At 44.4% G+C, this 18045-nt stretch overlaps 1 protein-coding gene across 1 annotated transcript in view; it reads right to left on the reverse strand.

The window, feature by feature from the left end:
- Positions 1 to 18045, reverse strand: part of LOC146811798 (uncharacterized) — a 224297-nt gene that overhangs the window by 136765 nt on the left and 69487 nt on the right. Inside the window, exon 2 of the mRNA XM_085618792.1 lies at positions 2772 to 2927. The gene's annotated coding sequence lies outside the window, so the exon portion shown is untranslated. The remainder of the gene's footprint in view (positions 1 to 2771; positions 2928 to 18045) is intronic.

Here is an 18045-nt window from a genome sequence, read left to right on the forward strand (position 1 = left end):
ACGCGAGAAAATCGGGTTTGAAGGTAAATTTTGTAAGGGGTAAAATTTCACATTTGTCGTTGTTCAACTTGTAACCGGAAATTTGGGAGTATTCATGAACTTCAGTTAGAAATGCAGGAATGGAGATGGCAGGGTTGGAGATAAAGAGAAGGATGTCATCTGCATAGGCAGCAAGTTTAATATTCGTTTGAGAAAATTGGAAACCGTGCAAATTAGGATTTTGGCGGAGTTTTGAGAGGAAGGGTTCTAAGGCCAGATTGAATAGGAAAGGGGAAAGGGGACAGCCCTGACGAACTCCTCTACCTAGGTTGAAGAAAGAAGAGACCAGGTCATTAGCACAGACCGCCGCTCTGGGATTGGAATAAAGGAAAGAAACAAAGGAAATAAAATTAGGACCAAACCCAAAACATCTGAGGGCGGAAAAAAGAAAAGTCCACTCTACTCTGTCAAACGCTTTTTCCGCGTCCAAAGCAATTGCTGCTAACGAATCCTGGAATCGTGAGGATTTGGACAGGACATTAAACAGAAGTCTAGTATTATCTGTGATGTAACAACCCTTAACAAATCCGGACTGCTCTGGGCCCAATAATTCGGGAAGAAAGGGGTCTAATCTTATGGCAAGGGACTTAGCGTATATCTTATAATCAATGTTAACTAAAGAGATTGGTCTGTAATTTTTGCAATACTGGGTATCTTTTCCTTCTTTGGGTATTATGCATATGTGGGCGTCTGAGAAAGTGCCAGAGGAGGTGCCACTAAGGACAAAAGAATCAATAAGAGAATGTAATCTGGGTAACAATAATTTAGAAAATTGCAAATAAAATTCAACTGTAAATCCGTCCGGACCTGGGGCTTTATCCTTCTTAAGTGACTGAAGTGCGATGTGTAGTTCAGAACTGGAGATGGGCGTTTCAAGAATGGATAAGTCAACAGGAAAATTGGGGGGAGTCTGAATGGTGGAGAAGAAGGTAGCGAGGGATTGGGGAGTAGGGTTAGTTTCAGATGAATAAAGCTTGGCATAAAAGCGGGAAAATTCTTCTAAAATATCAGCATCTGTGCGCCTTAAAACAGAATTAACATCAAAAACAGACTCAATATTCAGTTTATGTTGCTTAACTTTTAAATAATTGGCTAAAACCTTCCCCGCTCTGTTCTTACCCCCATAAACTTTTGAACTAGATTTCAACAGATATAACGAAGCATCTTCAGTAGATTGTTTGTTAAATTGCATCTTAACTTCAATAAGATTGGTCAAACTTTCCTGCGAGTGGGAGATATAAAAAGCGTGCTCCAGTTTTTTGATCGTAATGAGGAGATCACAAGTACGCTTGCGAGCGAATTTACGCTTTTTAGCCACAAAATCAATGATGAAACCTCTGGCTGCAGCTTTGTAAGCGTCCCAAATAACATGCTTGGGCACATCGGGCGTATCATTGATGGCAAAAAATTCTGTGGTAAATTCAACGAAGGAGGTTGTGAATTTGGGATCAAGAAGGAGAGTGTTATTAAAGCGCCATCTCTTTGGCCCAATGGACTTGGGTAAGATATCAATGTTGACCAGAACTGGGGCATGATCAGAAAACAAGATGGGGCCAATATCAGCGTGAGTGAGGGACTGAGAGATATGATGGGAAAGAAAAATGTAATCAATACGGGACTGTGATTGGTGAGATGGGGAGTAGAAGGTAAACTCTTTAGTAGTAGGATTGCACAAACGCCAGGCATCAACAAGTTTGTGCTGGGATACTGCCTGAACAAACAATTTGTGGGACTTATTAGGGACGTAGGAGGCTTTGGAATGCCTATCTAAAAAGGGGTCATGAGGTAAGTTGCAATCTCCTGCCATAATAAAATTATCATCAACGTATTCAGAAATACGAGAAGCCATTGTTCGCCAAAAAGCGGGGTCACCACCAGTAGGTGCATAAATGTTAAAAAGGGAGATGGGAATACCCTTCGAGGAAAGTTTGACATACAACCATCTACCTTCGGGATCTGACTCAGAAGACAGGAGAGAATGAGAGAGAGATTTGCGAACTAACACAGCCACACCATTTCTTTTACCATCCCCAGGAGCAGAGAAAACATCACCAGCCCAACCTCTCTTTAGCTTGGCAGCTTCCACGTCAGACAAGTGTGTTTCTTGCAAGAAGGCAATGTCTACATTCAACTTGGCTAGATGAAAGAGAATTTTTTGCCTCTTAATGGGAGAGTGAAGACCTTTAACGTTCCAAGATACAATGCGTACAGACATTAAAGATTATTAAAAGAATAGTGCAAAGAGGGAATAAAACATTGAGAGAAAGCCTCGTGAGAAATAAAAAACGTAGGAAAAAGAAAGAAAGAAAAAGAATAGAGAAGAAATGGAGTGGACAGGAACAAGAAAAGTAAGAGAAGACTAAGAGACACCGGAAAGATAGAGGAAAGCCAAGGTGTTGCTAAGATCAATAAAACGATAAAATAAAGTCCGGAGATAATAATATTAAAGGTCCAATGAAAGAGAAAAAGGAACATGCACAAAGAGACCAATAAAGAAACAGGATGAGAGAAAGAACGGCCAAAAGGAGAGGAAAGTAAATATAAGTCAAAGAGGAAGTGAAGTGACAAGGGAAAAGAATGTATAATGAGAAGGAAGCATGACCGAGGGAGCCAATGAAAGGTGAGGAGAAAAGAGGGAAGAAAGAGAGAAGAGAAAAGAGGTCGTAAAAAGGTATTGACACCAATAAAACTGCAAAAACAAACATTCCCAAAAAGGTAAAAGGAATACTTACAAAGGGTAAACCAGGGGAGATACGATCAGGAACAGGAACAAAACAAGACGCACGTGGAAACGAGGGGAGGGAGGTAGAGCCAACTGAAGAAGGCAAGGTACTCGGGGTCGGTGGGACGCCCGACCAGAGGAACAAGGCAGAACGCGGGGCAATAAGCTATGAGGGAAGAAAGATAACAAAGTTAGGCGAGAACAAACTACAGAAGTACGAAACAAGCAATGGATAGAGTAGAACAAGAGACTGTAACACGAACAACGAGTAATTCAATAAACAGCAAAAACTCATCAGGAGAATATATATGTCTGAGAACAATTGAGTTAGAAAAAACAACAGGCATGCAAAACTGAGATGTTGTGATACAACTTCAGAGAGAGTCACGGTGGGAGAGAAGAGGAGGGTACAGAAAGCTCCATGTTGGTCTGGCCGCAGGAGTTCAGGAAGCTCCGAAGTCGTGTGGGTTCTTCATATGTCGTAGTTTTATTATTATAGGTGACTTTGAATAAGCAAGGATGGAAGAGACCGTATCTGGCGCCAATGGAGCGAAGGTCAGGTTTCATGTCCAAGAAAGCCTTACGGCGAGTTGCAGTGGCTCTGGCATAATCTTGCGCGAAAAATAGAGTGGAGCCCGACCATGTGAGACGAGGAAATGCTCTGGCTGCGGAGAGAACTTTCAGTAAATCTGTGTATTCCAGGAAATACATTATTACACCTCTGGGCTTTGCTTGCGCAGGAAGAGAGGAAGGAACTCGCCCAAGCCTGTGGGCACGCTGGATATTTAGTGTTGTGTCCTCGGGCAGGTGTAAAAGCTTGGGAAGAAAGGACTTGAAAAAATTGATAGAGTCATTCCCCTCGCAACCTTCCACCAGGCCGTAAAGGCGAAGATTGTTGCGTCTGTTTTGATTTTCCAAGTCCTCCACCTGCTTCTGGAGAGAGGAGACTTGCACATGCAGATGGGTAACCTTGGCAGCAGAGTCTTGTAGGGAGGAAACATCACGTTCCACTAACGACACTCTTTCATTCATCAGAGTCCAACTGTCAGTAAGAACCTGTAGTTTGGCGTTGGTTTCCTCCATAAAAGGACGCAAGGCCCGTATCTCATCAAGGAGTAACTCCATCGAGATAGTCGAAGAGGACTTGGGAGGCGAAGGTGGATCTTTTTTCAACCTCTTAGGCATCGTTTTCGCTGAAGGCTGTGAGGAGGGTACCATATGCGTCGACATCTCAGTGGAGGAAGAGGACTGAGAGGCTTCTAGATGGGCCAGTTCCGTAAAAAGTTTGGAGTTCTTAATATAATTGCGCTTATGGCCTTTGGTGAAACAATCAGCCATCAACACGGCTATAAAGTACCAGGTCACTGGGAGCACACAATACAGCTTGAAGCAGAACAGAGGCTTCGCAGGATTCCAAGAGCGTGAAAAAAATAAAAAATAAAAAAAAATAAAAGAGGCAGAGAAAAGGAGTTAACAGGTAGATATGCCAGGCCAGGAACAAAAAATATCAAGAACTGAGAAAAGCAAAATGAACTCTTAAAATGGCTGCCAGGCTTGAGGAGGGTAAGAAATATCCATTTAATCACAAAAGAGCCAGAAATTGAGAAGAAAGTCACCTAAAAATGCCGGAGTGTGTCATCCGCGTCACTGGTAAAGCTGGAAACGTTGTATAATCATCCAAATAGTCGGAATGCCAATGCGCGATGAAGCGCGTTACTGAGGAGAGCCTGATTATGCATAACAAAATGGCGACCGCGGCCGTTACCGAGCCGCGACCGAAACAAAGAGGAGCAGCAAAGTTAGAAATAATACCGCTTCAGCTGCGAAAGTGAATTTAGGGCATTCCCGACATCTTCAGGCATCGGAGGCTTCCCTTCGAGGTTCGTGTAAAACACGCGAACTGCCAAGAAGCTCCGGCTCGGACGGAGCCCTCACGACGGCGCCACCATTCTCCTCGGGCGCTAGCCACGCCCCCCTCATTTGAACAATATGATTTTGCAATTTATTATTCAGTGTTGATGCAATTAAGTAGTAAACAATTATTTTTGGAATACGTTTTTTTTAACACAATTCCCTTGTAAGCTCTAACTTTCTGTAACCTTTACCCAAGCTCAAATGGGATCATTGGGTTGACCATTTGTGTATTTATTTTTCACTTTTAGAAAATTAGATGATGTAATCCCTTTGCTCCAGACTGCTTTTTTCCCCCCTGTGATTCGGGATATGCAACCCCGGATGGACGGATGCTTTAGACATGGATGCGGGTGTCTCTAGTGGGTACAAAATACCCATTATACATGGAGGATGCGATTTCTTGATGTAGCATGTTATGCGAAGACTGGAATCATATCTATCCTGGAACAGAGGAATTACATCATCCAACGCTGTTTGTAAGCCCTGAAGAAGTTCCCCCTTATGGCCGAAACGGGTTGGCTGGCAAAGAAAGAAAAATAAAGAAGACGTTTATTTAAAACAAATTATACTTTGGATATTTGCTCATTGGGTGCACCTTCATGAATCTTTTTCCATCTTTGGAAGAGATCGGCTTCAGTCAGTTCAGAATGTTAGAGAGGTCTTTGTGGGAGATAGTCTTGATAAATGACCAGTTAGTGGTGTACTGACTGAGTATAGGTGATGGTGATGGTGTGGATGATACTGATGAATGGCTGATGTTAAATCGGATTTTATTGATTTTTCCATGAAGAAGGGGTTGAAAGTGCTGCATCTGTTGGCTGAGGGTGGGATAACTGGTACTGGGTTGGGGTTGGCACACTGTTTGACAGCCTTAAAGTGGGCTATGCTCTGTTGAATACGCTCTTGTAGTATGTGGCTTTCTCTCGGGTGATAATTGAATGACAGCTGCAGCAGAGTGGTTTCAGAAGGATTGGGTCCTCCTGGAATTTCATTCTTCTCCATTTCTTCTCCAGTCTTCAAGTACTGCGCTTGTCTTCAGTAAGTTCTTGGATTTTTTAGGACGCTGTCTGCTTAGTCTTGGTGGCACGAGTTTTCCGAGTAGCACAGAGTTCTAGCCATCAATCTTGAGAATGTTATCTTTAGGCAGTTAGAAGTGGAATTGAGGCTGTGTCTGTAGAATGACAGTGGTCACTATGTACATGACTGTCTTCATTGGGGGCATAGTGTTCTCAACAGTTAACACTATTAGTGAGCCTCATAGATGGTGGTGGCCAACAAATGGGCTTTTAAAGACCTATATGAACCAGCACTTACATTGCATAAAAAAGCTGATGGACTAAATATTCCTGCACTTAGTACTTAATTTTAGCCGATGGTTTCTGGTGCTCGGCACCTGCACTTAATCATTAACACTGTTGCTTTTCATGAGTACCAGTTAAGAACATATTCATTTATGGTAGGCATGGGGAGATTAAGTTATTCATCCAGAATCAGAGGATGTTGAGGCGATGCCGAGACTCGAACCTGGTTCCCACTGACTCCTAAGGCAGCAGCTCTGGCCATTACACAAAATTCTCACCCCATTTTTATGATTAGTAGTTAGTTCTATTTTAGGCGGAGCTAACAGGAAATATGGGCTAGTGCATGCTGCCACCTGACGAGAGCTGCATACTTCTTTTTTTTTTACAAATTAACCGTTGCCTGCACTACTTAATGAATGAAGCTGGGATGCAAATGTCATGAGTGGAATGCTAAGATTGGGGTCATTTGAGTACTTACCTTATCCCATCCCACAGCATCTGTGACAATTTTCCAAACTTTCCAAAATGGAATGGAGAAATCATGGGGGATGTGAAACAATTGCGAAATTTCTGAAAATGGGATAAAATAGGCGTATCAATTTGGGAAATATATTCCTGTGAAGATTTTCGTGAGGAATACAAACTCCACTTCTCACAACTGTACAGATAATTAAAGCTTAAATATGCCTTCCTCCCACTCAAGAGAGACTGGACGAAAATCCAAAATGAACCACTCTAGAAAGAAGAGTACTGAGAGAAGCCATAGGAAAGTGCCATCTCCCAAGACTATAAAACACACTCAAACCTTGGTTGGTAGTCATCTGCTTCTCACACATGAGACACTGCCCTAGACTCACACTTTAATTAATGTGTTAAACTGGAATGGGAAGCAGTGACACAGTCCACTCAGAAACAAGGGTGCCCAATAAAGCTGGAATGCTACACCTTGTTAGAATCTATGTGTTATTCCTGGCTGTCTGTACCAAAGGAGGCAAACACAAGGAGAAGATGGACTACACAAAGCTCGACTGTCAACTACACCAAGTCATGTGACTCAGAACAGGCTGCAGCCACTAAATGGCTAAGTCAGGACAATGCCTACTTTCTAAAAAGAAATACAAGGAGATGATGGATGGAGTGCTGAAACTTTTCAGACATTCATTCCCCGTCACAGATCTGGGTTGAATCCATCATCGTTCTTCAGGTCACTTCAGCACTCCAGTTCAGACCCAGCTATATGCAAATCAGTCTTGACCCTGTGCCTCATGGGAACAGACCAGCCCGAACTGCCCAGACAGGTCTTCCCTGGACAGTAAACAAGCATCCTGGTACCGGTTTCAGGGTAACATAACTCATCATCCAGGCTAGCTTGAATCCAGTGGCAAAGTGAGCAAGGGACCCACGTCTGGGCATGCACTGCCAACTTAGGGTGAACAAAGCAAACACAAGGAGATGATGTACGTAGTGCTGAAACTTTTCAGACACTCACCCCAAGTCACAGAAAGCTAGCCTGGCTGATGAGGAGCGTTACACTGAAACCAGTCCCAGGATGCTTGTTTCCGTTCAGGCTAGACTGTTCCCATGAGGAACAGGGTCAAGACTGATTTGTACATGCCTGAGGCTGAACTGGGGTGGCAAAGTGAGCTAAAGAACGATGATGGATTCAACCCATATCTGTAACTGGGGGGGTGAGTGTCTGAAAAGTTTCAGCGCTCCGTCCATCATCTCCTTGTATTTGCTTTGTTCTCCCTAAGTTGGCAGGGTATGCCCAGGCATGGGTCTCTTGCTCACTTTGCCACTGGATTCAAGCTAGCCTGGCTGATTAGGGGTGTTACCCCGAAACCAGTGCTAGGATGCTTGTTTCCGGTCCGGGGGAAGACCTCGTTCTGCACTTCGGGCTGGACTGTTCTCATGAGGAATAGGGTCAAGACTGATTCGCATATGGCTGGGTCTGAACTGGGGTGGAGGCTAGAGACAATGATGGATTCAACTCAGATCTGTGACTGGTGGTGAGTTTCAGCACTACGTCCATCATCTCCTTGTGTTTGCTATGTTTGCCCTAAATTGGAAGGGTATGCCCAGACATGGGTCCCTTGCTCACTTTGCACCTGGATTCAAACTAGCCTGGCTGATGAGGGGTGTTACCAGGATGCTTGTTTACGGTCCAGGGAAGACCTGGCCTGGCAGTTAGGGCTAAATTATTACCATGAGGCACAGGGCCAAGACTGATTTGCATAAAGCTGGGATTGATCTGGGATTGTGAAGTGAGCTTAAGAACAATGATGGATTCAACCCAGATGTGTGACTTGGGGTGAGAATATGAAAAGTTTCAGCGCTCCGGACATCATGTCCTTGTATTTGCTTGGTAAGAAAGGAGGACCAGGCAGCCAGCTATTTTCCTTCATACAGCAAAGGCCAGACTGCAGAAACGTGGCCTTCTCCTGTCTGTGCACACCGAAAACAAAATTCAGTTAAACACTTTTACTTTTTGAAAATGTGTGATGGGTTCTTATATCAGCGGGAGTGCAAAGACTAGTCACTTATGCATTATAGTCAGGGTCACTAGAATTATGCAAATTTGCACTCATGGTGTTTTCTGCATAAGTATGGATTTGCCCCCTTTCCTACATAATCTCATCTGTTGCATAATCTGCAGATTTTAACACAAAAATTATTGCTAGCGCAAATGAATAAAAAGTTTGTAAAACACAGCGACACATGTTGCTGCGCAGTGAGAGGCCCTTCGCAAAGGTTGAGTGATCACCTTTTTGTTGCATATTGCTGTAGTATTTGGGTGTCAAACAGATACTAATGACGTGAAACCTTTGCCCAAATAATGTTAATGAGAAAAAATTACAAAAAAATGAGGTAATACTATCAAAAAATGTGCTGCATTATGCTGCATAACTTGCCTTTTCTTGACACATAATTTAGTCAAACCTGTCACGTAATTTGGGGCCCCCCTGCTGCATAATTCCAGCGCCCCTGAATGGAGTGTACTGGACTGGATATGCCAACCTAACCAGAGAGAACTTCAGGAATTAATTTGAGCTCATTCCCAGTCACAAAAAGCTAATTTTACCAAACGTAGCTTTACATTTGCCATGCTTACTAAACTTCTAAGCTGAGAGTCAATTAATTAGCCAAGCGAGCATGCTTATTTCACAGATAATGATATCCCATATTGATATGGTTACTAGGGAGCATGGATTTGCTGAGTCTGTCTTCTTCTTTTTTCACCATCTGTACCCTGAACAGATTTAGCATGTGTCCGGTTTTAAGAAAAGGGCAGCTGGACACAGAGGAAAGCAGGTTCATGTGTTCCAGTGCAGAGTTAGCTAGAACCAAAAGAAATTTAGTTATACTGTGTAAAGGTTGCACTGAATTTCTCTTCCTGTAACGTGGACAGTGTTGGGGAATGCTGGCATTTAAGGTATGTAAGGTGTGCAGTGGCCCTGGGTCCATGCACAATTATATTTCTACGTCTATGTTGGGGGAACACTAGGGTTTTTGATTTTCAAAATTTGGTCACCATGAATTTCGGGCCTTGTTATATGTTTCATGCATCCTGTGACTTTTTGTTTCCATATATAATGATAAAAGAGTTCCAGAATGAAAAGGATAAAAGTCGAATTTGATGAATTATTCTTTAAGAGTGCAGTGTTTATGTGCTATCAACATGGAGAGGCTTATGAGACCTTAGTTTCAAGAAGCCACGCAGCTTATAATTGAAAATTTGCAACGTCAGACATTTTCCCTATTCAATTCAAATAAGGGAAAACACACAAGCAAATACAAAGTATTTCACTGTCTGAGCTTTTCAAAGTACTCCCTCTCTAAAGCACAAGCACAGAAAACTAATTATAGATTTGAAATTAGAAATATTGGCTGTCTCCAGTTACGGACACTTAACAGTTTACTTAAATTGGCATATAGTTGAGGATGGGTTATTTCAGAATTAATTTCCAGCCAGCGCTTAAAGGTGCAAATATGCCAATTTTTAAAGGTCAGAGAATGTGAGTTCCGTTCACCTTTTTACTCTTAACAGAATAGTATGCAGGGAATGTGTCATTGGCGTTGGCAACATGTTCTTCGCCTTTGCAGATTTTTTCCGTCCTCCTTCGGGAAGAGCCCCTTCACTGCCCGTTCTCCTTGGCAGCCCTTCCCCCCTGAAGGTGTGCTGGGTGTGGACCCTGCAGCGCAAGAGAGCCTCTATTGTCATGCTCTTGGCTGGGAAAGAGGTGTTAAGGGGAGCTTCCTTCAGCGCTGCATGACAAAGACATTGCCGGTGTTGTGTAATATCTGGTATCCCCTCGGAATCGTGTATCCCCTTGCCTTCGGCAGAATCCGGAGGTCCTGTCTATTGGACACCTCGGACGAGCCCATGGAAGCCCCGCCCACCGCTGGAGAGGCAAGCCTCGGCTTTAGCAGGCAGAAGCAGCAGCGCTCCGAGACAAGCTGCTGTTGGAACAGCACCTTTCTGCTCTAAAGCCGAGGAGCCATCGCATTCATACAGGGTTAAGACGCCGTTTGTCGATTCACTCATGACAATTGTAAAAGTACAAATTATAAGAAATCGTAGGATTGGAAGCGGCAGTCCGTAAACAGGATGCTTAAAACTGCACATGACCCGAAAGGCTTGGTGGCATGTCTTCTATGTTCGTATTATTTTACTAGGAGCCCTTGTTGTAAGAGTTGTTTTCCCTCTAACTTGTATTTCGGACACGCTTTCACTCATTTAAAAAGCAACAGAGGAAATGCCACATTAGTACTGCGAAATGCGTGTACTTTGCTCCAACTTTAAAACTCTCTGCCAGACATTCGTTTTTTAATTAATTGAGGGGTTTACATCTGTGTAAGCACAGCGCTATGTTGTATATTGTCACATGTATTATGATCATTTTTAAGTTTATTTTTATAATGGGGTTTTGGTAAAGCGCTACAAGACACAAAATCCCTGCCCCAGAGCGCTTTGGGTGCGGACATGTACCAAGGGCACAACCAGAGGCGCAACTAGAGCCACATTGAGGGGGGGGGGATGGGCTAAGAAGAAATTATGGGGGGGGGCTGATTCTTCAAGCAAAATGCAGCTCGCAGGGGCTCTAAGAAAGGGTGAAAAATATCAAAGCCTCATTAACAAGCAAAAGGTCTTTTAAAGACCCTTGAAGTACTTGGGTGCTGTTCTGTGTGTGCCCGAGAAGCTTTCTCAAACCCCGCTGACACACACGATGTGCTGAAGCCCTTTGAGTCCAATGGGCGTTGCGCGCCTGAGCAGAAGACCTGAACTTCGGGGGCGGGGGAGGGGGTTGGCTAAGACTCCCAGCCAGGGCTGGCCCTAGCACTGGTTGCTCACAGTGTAACAGTCTTTTTTGGGGCCCCCTGCCCCATTTCCTCCTTCTTCATGAATTCCCTCACTACCAGTCACCAACAATGCACCTCATCTCGCTGTAGGACCTTTCTGACAAAAATTTAATTTTTTATAGCGCTACTTATAGTTTACTTACACTCAGTTCTGTGATCTGCATGGTACATTTTCTTGGTAGCAGGCACATTAACCCTCTGCACTGTGTGGGTGGCAGGAGAGCCCATGTGAGTGCACTGTGAGCGATGGGACAGTGTGAGAGTACGGTGAGTGAGGTGACCATATGAATTTGGGCACACATGTTAGTGCAGAGTGAGACTAATGAATGCATGGTTAGTGATGGGCTTGTTTGAGTGAGATTGCAGAGTGAGCATTGAGGGTGACAGGTGAGTAAAGTGTCACATAAGTGCAGGGTGAGTAGTGTTCTCGTGTGACTACAGGGTGAGGTACAGGGTGAACAGCGCAAGTGCATTGTGATTGCAGAGTTATCACTGTGAATGCAGGGTGAGCGGGTGAATGGTGTGAGTGCATGGTGATCAGTGTGAGTGCATTGTGATCGCTATGAGTGCATGGTGAGCGTGAAAGTGAAGGGGCGAGAATAAGGAGTGAGTTGTCTGAATGCAGGGTGCATTCCCAGACACTTGGAGTAACTCAGCATGTTATTGAAGGTGGTGTAGGGTTTCAGATAACAGTTAAATTATTGCTAATATGTAGGGCTTTGAGTGGGATAAAAAAACGGGGGGGGGGGGTTCTCTCAAAGGGGCATGGATGATATGATGAAAACATTTATGCTAAAAATCTGTGCTCAGCATTATGTGCCACCCGACTGGTATTTCGCTGCCTCTGTTATTGCCTCCAAATAAGTAACATTGCACGTACAACAAGCCAGGACTATTGGCTTTGTCAAAGGTTGTTAGTTGCATAAAGATAAATACACTATGTGCATACATACAACTATGGCTTTGTGGTATATTATAATAGAAAATGCTTTAGTTCTTGCGCAAACATTTATGGCGTAATGGATAGAGCTGTCAACTTTGGTGCTGAGTAAGCAGGTTTGAGTCTCAGCGTCGGCTCAACATCCTGTGTTATAAGGGCAAATCACGTAATCGTCCGTGCCTACCAAAAAATAAATGAAGACGGTGTTGATGTAAAGCACTTTGAGTTTGGCAATACAGAACAGCAAAAAAAATAAAGTTACATCAAAACAGTGAACTGCTGCAGAGTTAAGATTTGTTTCCATTCCAGTATGAAGGTGAAAATGTAGAGCCCTATAGATACCCGTCTCGGCACCTGCTTTTAAGAACTGCAGTGCTGAGCACCGGCAGGACCCGGCCCACTTAAAGTCCTGCTATTATGGCATTAATCAGGGATTAAGGGAAGAGGAAATAAATAATGTGCTGATCCTGCAACAAACTTCCAGTCTTATGATTAGGGTTGCCAGCTCATTAGTTTGATGTCCCAGACGGTACAAAAATGAACTGTCACATAATGCCGTATTTTCAGCATTTGTCTGTGCATACTTCAAACAGCAAATATATATATAAAGCACTTTTAATTGTGTTCTAAGGCTGCCTGAATGATCCATGACTGATAATTAAAGGGAACAAAGACAGAGAAGTCACATTACAAATGAATACATACTTTTTGATTTATAACCCTATTTAGGGTCAAGACAAGGTCTTTGCAGGCTCTTTAAACAACACATGGCTGGCATTTTTCTTTCGGCAACCTTACATTGCATTCCTTTTCATGAAATGCATTCTTACACTACGACAGTAAATGTAAAATACAAATGTAAGGGGGCCCAGGGGGTACTGGAACCAGAAAAAAAACTAAGCCTCGGTGACCAGTTTACAAAGGTATGTAAATATGCGAATGGTCTTTAAAGACCTGTGAAAAACTCGGGCGTGCCGGACACTCCAGACACTACCCAGCCTAGCCCACAGCAGCCCGAGCTGCAGCAGCATGGGCTGGGACACACGACGGGAGGGGCTGAAGCCCTTTCAGCCCTAAGGGCACTGCATGCTTGGCATGTACAAAATAAGCGGTCCTAATGCCGAGCACTTTCATGAGATGCAGGTATGCAGTAAGGGATTCTCAAGAAGGATAACATTCCAAAACCATGAAGAACCAAGTCCCTGATGTTTATTTGAAGACAGCAATTGCCAATACATTAGAACCATTTTTCCTTTAAAAAGTTATGAAGATTTTAAAAAACTGGGGTGGTGTGTCTAAGGTGCGCAGTGTGTATCTATCTGTCTATCTATCTATCTATCTATCTATCTATCTATCTATCTATCTATCTATCTATCTATCTATCTATCTATCTATCTATCTATCTATCTATCTATCTATCTATCTATCTATCTATCTATCTATCTATCTATCTATCTATCTATCTATCTATCTGTCTGTCTATCTGTCTGTCTGTCTGTCTGTCTGTCTGTCTGTCTGTCTGTCTGTCTGTCTGTCTGTCTGTCTATCTATCTATCTATCTATCTATCTATCTATCTATCTATCTTTCTATCTATCTATCTATCTATCTATCTATCTATCTATCTGTCTGTCTGTCTGTCTGTCTGTCTGTCTGTCTGTCTATAGATATATTTTCTCTAAGTTCAGGTGCACCCTACTTATTCTTTAAAAGCGGGTGTTATATTGCCCAAATGGTGATAACTCAAGGCTATTAAATGAAACACAAATATGTGGTTCCACGTTATGGTGATGTGTTTAACAATACAATCGACGTTGTTGATTCAATGTTCTTCTATCCTTATAGATACCAATTTGGTTTCGAGGCTACTAGGGCGATTTCCCCCTCTTTTTCTGACATGCCAATGTTGCATGTTTTGTTTTGAAAAATAGGCATACAATATTTATAAAAAACAATAGATATATTTTGAGTGCAGTAGGGATCATATTAGGTCCTGACGAACAAGCCGTGGGGACGGCTTACTAAACATGTTGACCCAGTAGGGGGCATCACATTAAAGTATACCCCCTACGCATCCCGATTTAAAATATTTCCAGCTAGGGAAGTGAATAAAATTAGTTTTTTTCCACTAGCCAGGGAATTTTTATAACTCACTTCATATTCTTCACAGACCCTACCTCTCTCACTCCAACAGCATACATTACCTATTTTCACAAAATAGTGCTCCCACGTACTCGTAGGTTGAAGCACGCCCCGCCCCTTAGAAGGACGGGAAGACCCCTATGATGACACTAAGGAATTCTTCGTGTGTGAGGGGTATTTTAAAAACACTTAGTGCCTTTCCATGACATCTCATGGATCACTAATACACCTTTCCCCTTATCACAAAAAAATGAAAAACAATTCTTCGTATTGAAGGGTAGAATCTTATTGTTTATAAAAAGGTTGAACAGGAGGTTGATTCTATCTCGTTACCTCTTTACTCCCTCCCCCATTTGTTATTTTTCTTATCTATCTATCTAGTCATCACGGCACAGAACACTGTATCGAGCTCGGAAGGATGGGAGGCTCACCAGGCCCATCGTGCCGGTACTTTGAGGCACAATGTATCAAGCTCGGAATGGTGGGAGGCTAGCTAGTCCTGTCATCCCTTCTGCAGACAATCTGGCTGTTGTAAGCATGCAGAAGATTTCCAGAACACCCATGCACACAGTACCTCAGAATGAAGGTGGTCTGACTAGCCCTTGTGCCAGCACACTGATGCACATTCTATCGAGCTCGGAATGTTAAGATGCTGACTAGGCCCCTTGTACCACCACCCTGATGCACACTCTATCGTGCTCAGAAGTATAAGATGCTGACTAGGCCCATCGTGCCAGCACTCTGATGCACACTCTATTGAGTTCAAAAGGATAAGTTGATGAGTAGGTCCCTCTTGCCAGCACTCTGATGCAAACACTATCCAGCTTGGAAGGGTAAGATGCTGATTACGCACCTCATGCCAGTACTCTGACGCATACTAGATCCAGCTTGGAAGGATAAGATGTTGACTAGGCCCTTCGTACCAGTACTCTAATACGTATTATATCCAGCTTGGAAGGATAAAATGCTGACCAAACCCCTCGTGCCACCACTCTGATGCACACTCTATTGAGCTCAGAAGGATAAGATGCTGACTAGGTCCCTCGTGCCACCACTCTTATTCAAACTGTATCAACCTTGGAAGGGCGGAAGGCTGACTAGGCCCATCGTGCCAGCAATCTGATGCGTGCTATATCCAGCTCAGAAGGGTAAGATGCTGACTAGTCCCCTTGTGCCATTACTCTGGTGCACAGTCCATTGAGCACAGAAGGATAAGATGCTGATTAGGCACTTCTTCGAGCCAGCACTCTGATGCGTGCTATATCCAGCTTGGAAGGATAAGATCCTGATTAGGCCCCTTGTGTCAGCACTCTGATGCGTGCTATATCCAGCACGGAAGGATAAGATGCTGATCAGGCACCTCGTGCCAACACTCTGATGCATACTATAACCATCTCAGAAGGATAAGATGCTGACTAGGCCCTTCGTGCCAGCACTCTGATGCGTGCTATATCCAGCTTGGGAAGATAAGATGCTGACTAGGCCCTTCGTGCCAGCACTCTGATGCCAACTGTATCAACCTTGGAAGGACGAATGGCTGAATAGGCCCATCGTGACAGCACTCTGATGCGTACTATATCCAGCTCAGAAGGATAAGATGCTGACTAGGCCCTTCGTGCCAGCACTCTGATGCATGCTATATCCAGCTTGGGAAGATAAGATGCTGACTAGGCCCTTCGCGCCAGCACTCTGATGCCAACTGTATCAACCTTGGAAGGACGAATGGCTGAATAGGCCCATCGTGACAGCACTCTGATGCGTACTATATCCAGCTCAGAAGGATAAGATGCTGACTAGGCCCTTCGTGCCAGCACTCTGATGCGTGCTATATCCAGCTTGGGAAGATAAGATGCTGACTAGGCCCTTCGTGCCAGCACTCTGATGCCAACTGTATCAACCTTGGAAGGATGAATGGCTGAATAGGCCCATCGTGACAGCACTCTGATGCGTACTATATCCAGCTCAGAAGGATAAGATGCTGACTAGGCCCTTCGTGCCAGCACTCTGATGCGTGCTATATCCAGCTTGGGAAGATAAGATGCTGACTAGGCCCTTCGCGCCAGCACTCTGATGCCAACTGTATCAACCTTGGAAGGACGAATGGCTGAATAGGCCCATCGTGACAGCACTCTGATGCGTACTATATCCAGCTCAGAAGGATAAGATGCTGACTAGGCCCTTCGTGCCAGCACTCTGATGCGTGCTATATCCAGCTTGGGAAGATGAGATGCTGACTAGGCCCTTCGTGCCAGCACTCTGATGCCAACTGTATCAACCTTGGAAGGACGAATGGCTGAATAGGCCCATCGTGACAGCACTCTGATGCGTACTATATCCAGCTCAGAAGGATAAGATGCTGACTAGGCCCTTCGTGCCAGCACTCTGATGCGTGCTATATCCAGCACGGAAGGATAAGATGCTGATCAGGCACCTCGTGCCAGCACTCTGATGCATACTATAACCATCTCAGAAGGATAAGATGCTGACTAGGCCCTTCGTGCCAGCACTCTGATGCGTGCTATATCCAGCTTGGGAAGATAAGATGCTGACTAGGCCCTTCGTGCCAGCACTCTGATGCCAACTGTATCAACCTTGGAAGGACGAATGGCTGAATAGGCCCATCGTGACAGCACTCTGATGCGTACTATATCCAGCTCAGAAGGATAAGATGCTGACTAGGCCCTTCGTGCCAGCACTCTGATGCGTGCTATATCCAGCTTGGGAAGATAAGATGCTGACTAGGCCCTTCGCGCCAGCACTCTGATGCCAACTGTATCAACCTTGGAAGGACGAATGGCTGAATAGGCCCATCGTGACAGCACTCTGATGCGTACTATATCCAGCTCAGAAGGATAAGATGCTGACTAGGCCCTTCGTGCCAGCACTCTGATGTGTGCTATATCCAGCTTGGGAAGATAAGATGCTGACTAGGCCCTTCGTGCCAGCACTCTGATGCCAACTGTATCAACCTTGGAAGGATGAATGGCTGAATAGGCCCATCGTGACAGCACTCTGATGCGTACTATATCCAGCTCAGAAGGATAAGATGCTGACTAGGCCCTTCGTGCCAGCACTCTGATGCGTGCTATATCCAGCTTGGGAAGATAAGATGCTGACTAGGCCCTTCGCGCCAGCACTCTGATGCCAACTGTATCAACCTTGGAAGGACGAATGGCTGAATAGGCCCATCGTGACAGCACTCTGATGCGTACTATATCCAGCTCAGAAGGATAAGATGCTGACTAGGCCCGTCGTGCCAGCACTCTGATGCGTGCTATATCCAGCTTGGGAAGATAAGATGATGACTAGGCCCTTCGTGCCAGCACTCTGATGCCAACTGTATCAACCTTGGAAGGACGAATGGCTGAATAGGCCCATCGTGACAGCACTCTGATGCGTACTATATCCAGCTCAGAAGGATAAGATGCTGACTAGGCCCTTCGTGCCAGCACTCTGATGCGTGCTATATCCAGCTTGGGAAGATAAGATGCTGACTAGGCCCTTCGTGCCAGCACTCTGATGCCAACTGTATCAACCTTGGAAGGACGAATGGCTGAATAGGCCCATCGTGACAGCACTCTGATGCGTACTATATCCAGCTCAGAAGGATAAGATGCTGACTAGGCCC

This window comes from Triturus cristatus, chromosome 7, assembly GCF_964204655.1.
Source record: "Triturus cristatus chromosome 7, aTriCri1.1, whole genome shotgun sequence".
NCBI lineage: Eukaryota > Metazoa > Chordata > Amphibia > Caudata > Salamandridae > Triturus > Triturus cristatus.